Consider the following 9098-nt stretch of genomic DNA (forward strand, 5'->3'; position numbering starts at 1 on the left):
CTCAAGCCTCGGACCTTCCCGTTACAAAATTTTCCTCCTTCAAGGCTTCTTATTGTGCCTCAAGGATCTGCCTAGCGAGGTTTGTTTGAATTGTCATATTCAAGGCCCTAAACCTGCGAGGTTCAGCCCTTTCTTTACGACTTAATGCATCAGCCACATCATTGGCCTTTCCCGGATGATATAAAATTTCGCAATCATAATCATTTAACGTCTCAACCCATCTTCGTTGCCTCATATTTAACTGTTTCTGATCAAGAATATGTTGAAGACTTTTGTGATCAGTGTACAATGTACCTTTGACCCCATATAGATAATGTCTGCAAATCTTAAGCGCAAACACAACAGCTCTCAACTCTAAATCATGGGTTACGTAATTCTACTCGTGAATCTTCAACAGACGTGACGCGTACGCAATAACTTTCTTTCGTTGCATCAAAACACAACCAAAGTCTTGACACGAAGCATCACAATAGATAACAAAATCATCATTACCCTCAGGTAGTGATAATATCGGTACAGAAGTTAACTTCTTCTTCAGAGTTTGGAAAGCAGACTCTTGTTCACTCTTCCACTCGTACTTCTTCCCCTTATACGTTAAAGCAGTCAGAGGTTTCGCTACTCGTGAAAAATCTTGAATGAACCTTCTATAATAGCCTGCTAATCCTAGAAACTGGCGAATCTGAGTAGGAGTTTTCGGAACTTCCCACTTTTCAATCGCCTCAAACTTAGCAGAATCAACTTGTATTCCCTATTTACTAACAATATGTCCGAGGAAATTGAACTTCTCTTAACCAGAAAGCACACTTAGAGAACTTAGCGTACAACTCTTCTTTCCTCAACAGATCAAGCACTAACTTCAAATGTTCTTCGCCCTTCATCACTCTTAGAATAAATAAGGATGTGGTCGATGAAAACAGTAATGAATTTGTCCAGATAGGGTCTACACACACGGTTCATGAGGTCCATGAACACAACAGGTGCATTTGTCAATCTGAACGGCATAACAAGAAATTCAAAGTGACTATAACGGGTACAGAAAGCGGTTTTCAGAATATCAGTTTCTTTAGCGCGTAATTGGTGATAACCGGAACGAAGATCAATCTTATAATAAACGGACGAACCTTGAAGTTGATCGAACAGATCATCAATTCTCGGAAGAGGGTAACGGTTTTTTAACAGTAAGCTCGTTCAATTCACGATAATCAATACACAAACGAAATGAACCATCTTTCTTCTCAACGAACAAAACGGGAGCTCCCCAAGGGGACGAACTGGGACGGATGAAATAAAGTTGCAATAATGAAGGAAGAAATAAATATGGAGTAGTCACATCTGTGGCATAGATATTTAAGGCAATTCTCTCAAAGGAGTTAACGAGGATCATGGACTCCAAAGTAAATTTTCATTATATTTCCGAAAGGAAGACGTATGAAAGGTGTGATAATTCAACGAGAGTGAACTTCCTTGTACAATGAGCGAGGAAGTCTAGGATTCATCCATATTCTTAAATTTATGTGCGGATGAAAAGAACGCGAATCATGGGTTATAAAGAATGGCCGACTCCAGGTGAGATGGATCTCCAAAAATAATTTCGTGCACCCTAAAGTATCGAATCCTAGGATTGATGTTTACGAGGGTGTTGCGGTTGACAGCGAAAATTGAGAGTAGAAACTCCTCAAACGGTCTAGAGTAATATATATCCATGATACCCATTATAACAACAGTTGGGGTAGAAACCCACCTAGTGCCTTTTCTACAATAAGGTGACCATCGAGTGTACCCCAGAAACTTGATTTATCGGTCTGCGTTTCGGCCATGTCCAACCATAAGAGGGAAAATTCTATGAGCGCAAAGACTTTCCAACAAATTTTATAAAACCGGCATCCAAACTGGTGTAAGAATTTCTATCAATGGACTTAATGGTAAATTTTCATCCTTAAACGGAGGATGAGAAGAAATGTGATCCAACACTCTGTAGAGTAATGCGAAAATTCTAATGTAATCAATCAAAGAAGTTTTGAAAAAGCTTTAAACGTCTAATGTAACCCCATAAATGGAACGAAGCTCTTAGTAAATTTAGAAGTATGTACAACGTGTACCATTTTACGTAAATCAATTTGAGTTAACTAGACAACTCAATAAGAGTGGTTTTAAAATAATTTTGAAGGTATAAATTAGTGTATACTAGCCAAAATAGGTAAGGGTAAATTTGTCCATTTGAATTCATACGTACATATATGATTTTATAAATAGTATACATGACAAAGTATTTCATTACTTATATTCGCCCATAAATCTCGTGAGAACCGCCCAATTACACAAATGTGTAAAATTTTTAATGAAAAGCAGGGTATCCGCATCACAGAGGTTACGAGTTGAAGTAAGATCGTTAAAGCTCGGGTGATGGACTTGAATCGTCTTGCGACATCTCTTCAATAAATGCTACGAGGTCATGGAAACCAATGAGTTAAATAATGTCTTGACTTTTATCAGAACACAAGTCCTTGGGTCAAAACTATTCACGTGCGAAGCTGTCACTAACAAGCGAGTTATAAATGATAAAACATGGGGTAGGTAGTTCGGTTAAGATGAGTCTCTCGCATATCAACAAATAAGATAATGAGTATCTTCCTTACTCATGTAATAACGTTAGAATTGCCGAATGAGTGGTGTACAAATTTTCTTTGACTAGCTTTCTATTCCTCATGTCACAATATTGGGACTTTTTATGAATTAAAGTAATATAATCACGTTGGCCTGACGCCATTATATTTCACTAACTCATAGTTCCATTCCAATATCACTACATAAGGTCAGGACACGTGGTCAACCTCGAATTTCAACACAATTTCCCTAAAACAATTTCTTAACAATGTGCTAAGGATAGCACAAGAGACAAAGACATTGAAAGTAATGAATAGGAGTAACCATGACATAAGAATGTCTTCGAAGTACCAAGAATATCTAAAAGTCAAGAATGACGATTTCCGTTTCAAAAACCAAAGCACATAGGCACAACGGCACAAAGGCACGTAATATAACAAGAATGTTATATACCTAAGCAGAATAGCTGACATTGAAATGCCGAGCCTTTAGAAGTCAAGAATGACGTCTCGCGTAATATAACTCAAAAGTTATATACATATCCATAATAGATGACATAAAAATGCCTAGAATTCTAGAACACGTAATGTAACTCAAACGTTATATCAATAAACACAAATTATGACATAGAAATGTCGAGAATTTCAGAAGTCAAGAATGACACTCCCTCGGTTTCACTAACCGAGGTGTTCCTCTAAAAGATGAACTCGCATGAGTCGGAGAATACGTTCAAATCGGAATGGGAGTTCCTCCCGGATTCAGAACATAATAGAAATGTATGTATGATAACAATATACATACCAACACGATATTAATAATCACATATAATAATATATAATAGGCCGGGCTGTAGACTAGACTCACTAATGCACCCTATTGACTCGGGTAACGACATCAATGCAGCCTAATTCCCTACAACCAGAGCTCTGATACCAACTGTGACGACTCCGTCAAAACACTTAACGGCTCCGTCACTTGGTCCCACAGCTTGATCGAAACTCTATATGAATTTAATAAAACAACCTTGCATTCTTTATTTAAAAATGATTTCCTATAAAGGAAATCTACTAAAATGTATAAGTTTAGAAAAACTATACAATAATACTTTAACCAAAAGTTGACCAAAATAAAGTCAACAAACAACCACTTTTTAATGTAACAAAATAGAATGCAAGTTAATGTTTAACAAAAGCTGCCATCATAAATATGCAGACTCTCTAAGCACAGCGGAAGCAATCAATCATGAACCTGAGAATAAAACATGCGAGTATCTGTCAACAAAAATGTTGAGTGAATTATAGGTTTAATATTGCAAACAATATTTAATTTAAACAATAAAAATTTATGTTTGAAAACATAAAAACTCCTTTTTGAACCACCAAATTATATGCTAGAAAACATATAATAAAACATTATTCCATTTTCCGTGAGCCACCTGGTAACCACTTAACCCTTTATTTACCCTTGCCAAACACAATAAATAATATACACCGAACAAGTGTATCTACAACAAAATACGAAGTACTAAACATTCCGATAACAAATTGCTAGCGCGACTAGCTCGAAATGGGGTTGTCAAACCCGATAGATCTATCCATAGGATTCGCGTTCACCAGTAGAAACCAGTGATTACAGTTACCAGACTAGGGAATATTTTTGTTCAACTCACAATGAATAATTTAAACCAACTTCCACATGTGTCCAAAATATAAAATAAATTGCATGTATTCTCATCCCAAAAGATTTAAAATAGAAAAATGGGACTATAACTCACCTTAATAGCAACCGAAGTAACCACACAATTATGCGAACAGCAATGAAGTAAAGTGATCATGAATGATCACAACGCCGACCTATAAATAAAGCAGGTCGATATAAATAACTAACTTAGGTCAAGTCTTAGTATGATAGCTATTGTACATGTTGCAAGTAGACATAGAACAATACTCAACATGCATCGGTTTGATCGGAACAGCGTACGGACACACACTTTCTATTTTTAGAAAGTTTCTATTTTTAGCAGGTTTCCATATTTGGAAAGTTTCTATTTTAGGAAAGTTTCTATTTTTGGAAAGTTTCTATTTTTGGAAAGTTTCTATTTTTGGAAAGTTTCTATTTTTGGAAAGTTTCCAAATTTAGAAAGTCAACAGAAGTCAACTGAAAGTCAAAGTCAACCGAAAGTCAACTCAAAAGTCAACCTTGGTCAAAACATAGTCAACATTAATTTTAAAAGTGTAAGTTATAATAATAATGTAAGTTATAACGTTTATTAAAGTTAAATATGTCTAATTATGTCATAACATAAGTTTAATTAAATTAAAATGAATTATTAAAGTTAATATAAGTTTAAATGATATAATTAATATAACATAATTATTTAATTAATTAATTAAATATTAGTCATAATATAAGTATTATTCATTAATAATAAATTTTAAATTATATCATAAGTATTATTAATTAATAATGAATTATTAATCATATCATAAGTTTCTAATTATAATCATTAAATCATAAGTATTTAATAATTAAATTATAATTAAATAATAACTAAGCCTTATAATAATTAAATAATTAATTAATCCTTATTATAAGTCTTATTATATTAATCTCATAATATAAGTTTAATACTTATCATAAGTATTTTCCATTAATAATGAAAGTATTATTAATCACAAGTTTAATTAAAATGTTAATTAAATCATAAGTATTAATTAAATGATATAATAAATATATATCATAAGTCTTAAATAATAATAATAATTACTTTTTATATCATAAGTAATTAAATGATAATGAAATCCATTATTTATATCATAAGTTTAATAATAAATCCCAAGTTTTAAATCAAAAGTTCATCGGGTCGTATCTTGAGCCCCGGGTGTCGGTTTTCGGCGAGCCTTACATATATCTCTGCCTAATCAAACCACCCGACACTTTGGTACTCTCAAGAACACACCAAGAACAGGCCACAAGTCGTGATATACAGCCAATACACTACTTGGAACTTCAATTTAATCAAAAACGTGTTTTAGACGTAACGGGTGATTCGTGGCTTGGATTGAGATGACCCGAACATGAAAGTTCGCCCCACCATCAGTTCTAACACACTAACACACCCTAAAGTCACCAAATATGGTCACAAAGTCGGACCAAACCTGGTTCATACCAAAATCACATTTCAATCTTAACAAAATACCACTTTGATCATAATTAGGGTTCCGGGAATCGAAACGACATGAATCCGGAGTCTAAAATTAATGTCTTGATGAGAGGAACTCATCTAAACACTTTAATTTCACTTTTATATCAGTTACATAATCAGAAATGAACGAATATGCTGCTGTCCCAAATTAATCAAACCGAAAACATATGTAATCGAGCATTTCTACGCATACAATCAACATTACAATAACATATAAGCATCATACTATCCATATAACATCAAAATACAGAAAATATAAGAAAAATTGAAAAGCTAGGGTTAGGGTTTATACTCTAATCAAGAAATGATTAGTATGAACGCGTAGAGCTCGATACGGTGAATCCGGAAATGATGAAAGCCCTAAATCTTCAAGCTTGAAATAAAAAGATGATGATGGTTATTGGTGTTGCAGGTGACGGCTCCAAAGAAAAGAGAAGGAGAGGAGAAAACTAAAATGAGAAATTAGGGTGAAATGAAGGAAAATGAGACTTTTGATCAATCTAGTCACTAATTACACAAAATTGCACAAACACCCCCTTTCAAAGGGGCTTGGCCGAATTTTTGAGAGGGGTGGACCCCACATGGCCCACTTGATCAATTGAAAGAGGTCTTGTGGCCCGAATGCCCGAACGAAGCCCGAAACGCGAAAATACCGCTACGCGATTAAATCTTCGGAGAGATAACGCACACGCGACACATAAAATATATAAACACTATATAATCATATGACACTAAAACATCATATTTAAAATATTTAGGATTTAAAAATCCCGAGAGCTCGACCGTTGGTTTGAAAACCGAAAAGATTCGCCGGATGGAAATCCGCGACACGTAGAAACGTACAATTAAAGATATGAATACAAATATTCATATAACACATAATAATTAATATATTATTACAAAAATAATAATATAGGTCATAGAAATGACGTGGCACGAAAAATAATTAACGGTCGTTAAATAATTAACGGCAAAAGATAACGGAAAAAGTAGGGTCGTTACATATGTAGCCATGGAAAACCAATTAAACCGACTATCTTATGAATGGAATAGATCATATAACTAAGAAATCTATTTCACAGGTATGTCTGTACAGTTTTTATTTTTATTTTTATTTTTAACCTTTTGATAATAAACGCTAATTTGTTCACTAAAAAGTATTAAATTGGTATTAAATTAAATTAGGTTTGGCGACCGAAATTATTGATATCATTCAAAAATTTATTACATAACTGCGAAATTTAACGTTTATTCTTAAGGTATAAATATCTTTAATCAATCAACCCAAAATATTTCAAAAATTCGTCATGAGTTAAATTAGGTCTTGGAACCGAAATTACTTTACCGAAAAGAGGGGCGAATATTTTTGATAATATTTGATTGATTAAAGTGGGATAAAAAGACAAAAAGATTTTTAATTTTATTTTTACCATATTTTTAAAATTAATATTTAAATCTTAAATTAATATTGTAAACTTTGTAAAAACAATATTTTTAAAATTGTAAATATTTGAAAAATTAATATAAGTTTGGTATGAATTTATAATATGAATTTTTAAATTAAGTTTGGTGTGAATTTTTAATTTTTAAAAAAATATGAAATTTTAATTTTATGCATTTCAAATTTTAAGTTTGGTGTGAATTTTTAATTTTTAATTTTGAATTTTATATTTAAGTTGTGTGAATTTAAAAACAAAAATTTACTTTATCTCATTAAGTTAAGAATATGATTTTTAAAATTCGTCGTAAGTTGAAGACTAGGTCTTTGAACCGAAATTGCTTTACCCGAGGGAGGGACGAGAACTTTTATTATCATTATTTTTAATCTTATTGAATTAAAGTATTCCAAAAACATAAAAAAAAAAAAAAAACCCAAAAATCTTAGCTTTTAAAACAATCGCTACAAAAAGACAAATTTTAAAATTTTGTCGAGAGACGGACTAGGACATCGATCCGAAACGACCTCGTCCTAAATAACAAGGGAAACAAAATTTTAAAATTAAATACTTAATTGTTTTATAAGTTAAAGATTATATAAAAAAAAAAAAAAAAAAAAAAAAAAGAGCAAACTCCGCGACTCGCGGAGTTTTAAAGGGAAATCTCCGCGACTCGCGGAGGGACGAAAACCCAGAAAAAAATAAAAAGAGCTGAACGATCAGTATACTCCACAACTCAAAAACACAGCAAAAATACTGCGAAAACAGACCCGAAAAACCCGAAAAACACCCCCAAAAATCTCAATTTTTAACCGTTAATCACCAAATTTTTTGCTAAAATCATGTTGAGAAGGATGCTATCTAAGAATTACTCAAGAAAAATGGTAAATTTCTACACCTAAACACCATTTAATTCGAAATTTGATGTTCTTGAGCTATTTTTTCCCCAATTTGATTTTGATGCTTTTTAGTGTAATTAGACTTAAATTGTTTATGTATTATGCTTGTATAACCTAGATTGATGCTGTTTAACATAATTAGAAGCCTTAAACTTCAAATTTTGAATAATCTAGGGTTTGTGTTCTTGAGCAAATTTGGGGCTTTTTGATATAAACAGGTTATGGCCGATTTTTGTCATGAATTGTTGCTAAATTGAGTAGTGTAACATGTCTAGGTAGTTAAATGATCCAAACTTTGAGCCTAAACATGATTTTGAGAATTAAAGTGGACTTCTTCAAGTCTAAAATTCATGAACTTGAATTTTGAAAGATAATGCCATTTGAGACTTGTTTGATTGCTAGTAATGATTATTTTGACATGTTATTTGAGTTGAATGTTTATGAACTTGGTGAAAATTTTCGTATATGCTTATTTGAAAAAGTGTAGATTTGATAAAAATGTGAAAATAAGCTTAAGTTTGATATAAATTGATAATGTCATTGTAATTATTTTGATTGATGATTTTGCTGACACTAATGCATATTTGGATGCACAAAATTTGTGTTTGATGTGTTTTGCAGAATGAAAGGGGTGAATCTTCATCCCAAGCCCGCAATGCTCCTGCCGAGAATTTGGAACAACAGGAGGTGGATAACTACTACAAGCAGGATGTACCTCATCCAGTCATGACCTTTTCGGATATGCACTTGGAAGAATTGCACCCGAACCTGAGATTTGACAGATTTTGGATAGATTATCCAAAATATCAACGGGGTTTGCATACTCTTCACTCTAAGGTTGTTGAGGTACCGAGGGTCATAGAATGGGGACCCTTAGAAGCTGTAGAATTGGCCGGGCCAATTAGGGAATTACTTGTACAGAGGTATGGTAATTCTTCTTTTAATGACTGGATA

This window comes from Rutidosis leptorrhynchoides, chromosome 2 (assembly GCF_046630445.1).
Source record: "Rutidosis leptorrhynchoides isolate AG116_Rl617_1_P2 chromosome 2, CSIRO_AGI_Rlap_v1, whole genome shotgun sequence".
Classification (NCBI taxonomy): domain Eukaryota; kingdom Viridiplantae; phylum Streptophyta; class Magnoliopsida; order Asterales; family Asteraceae; genus Rutidosis; species Rutidosis leptorrhynchoides.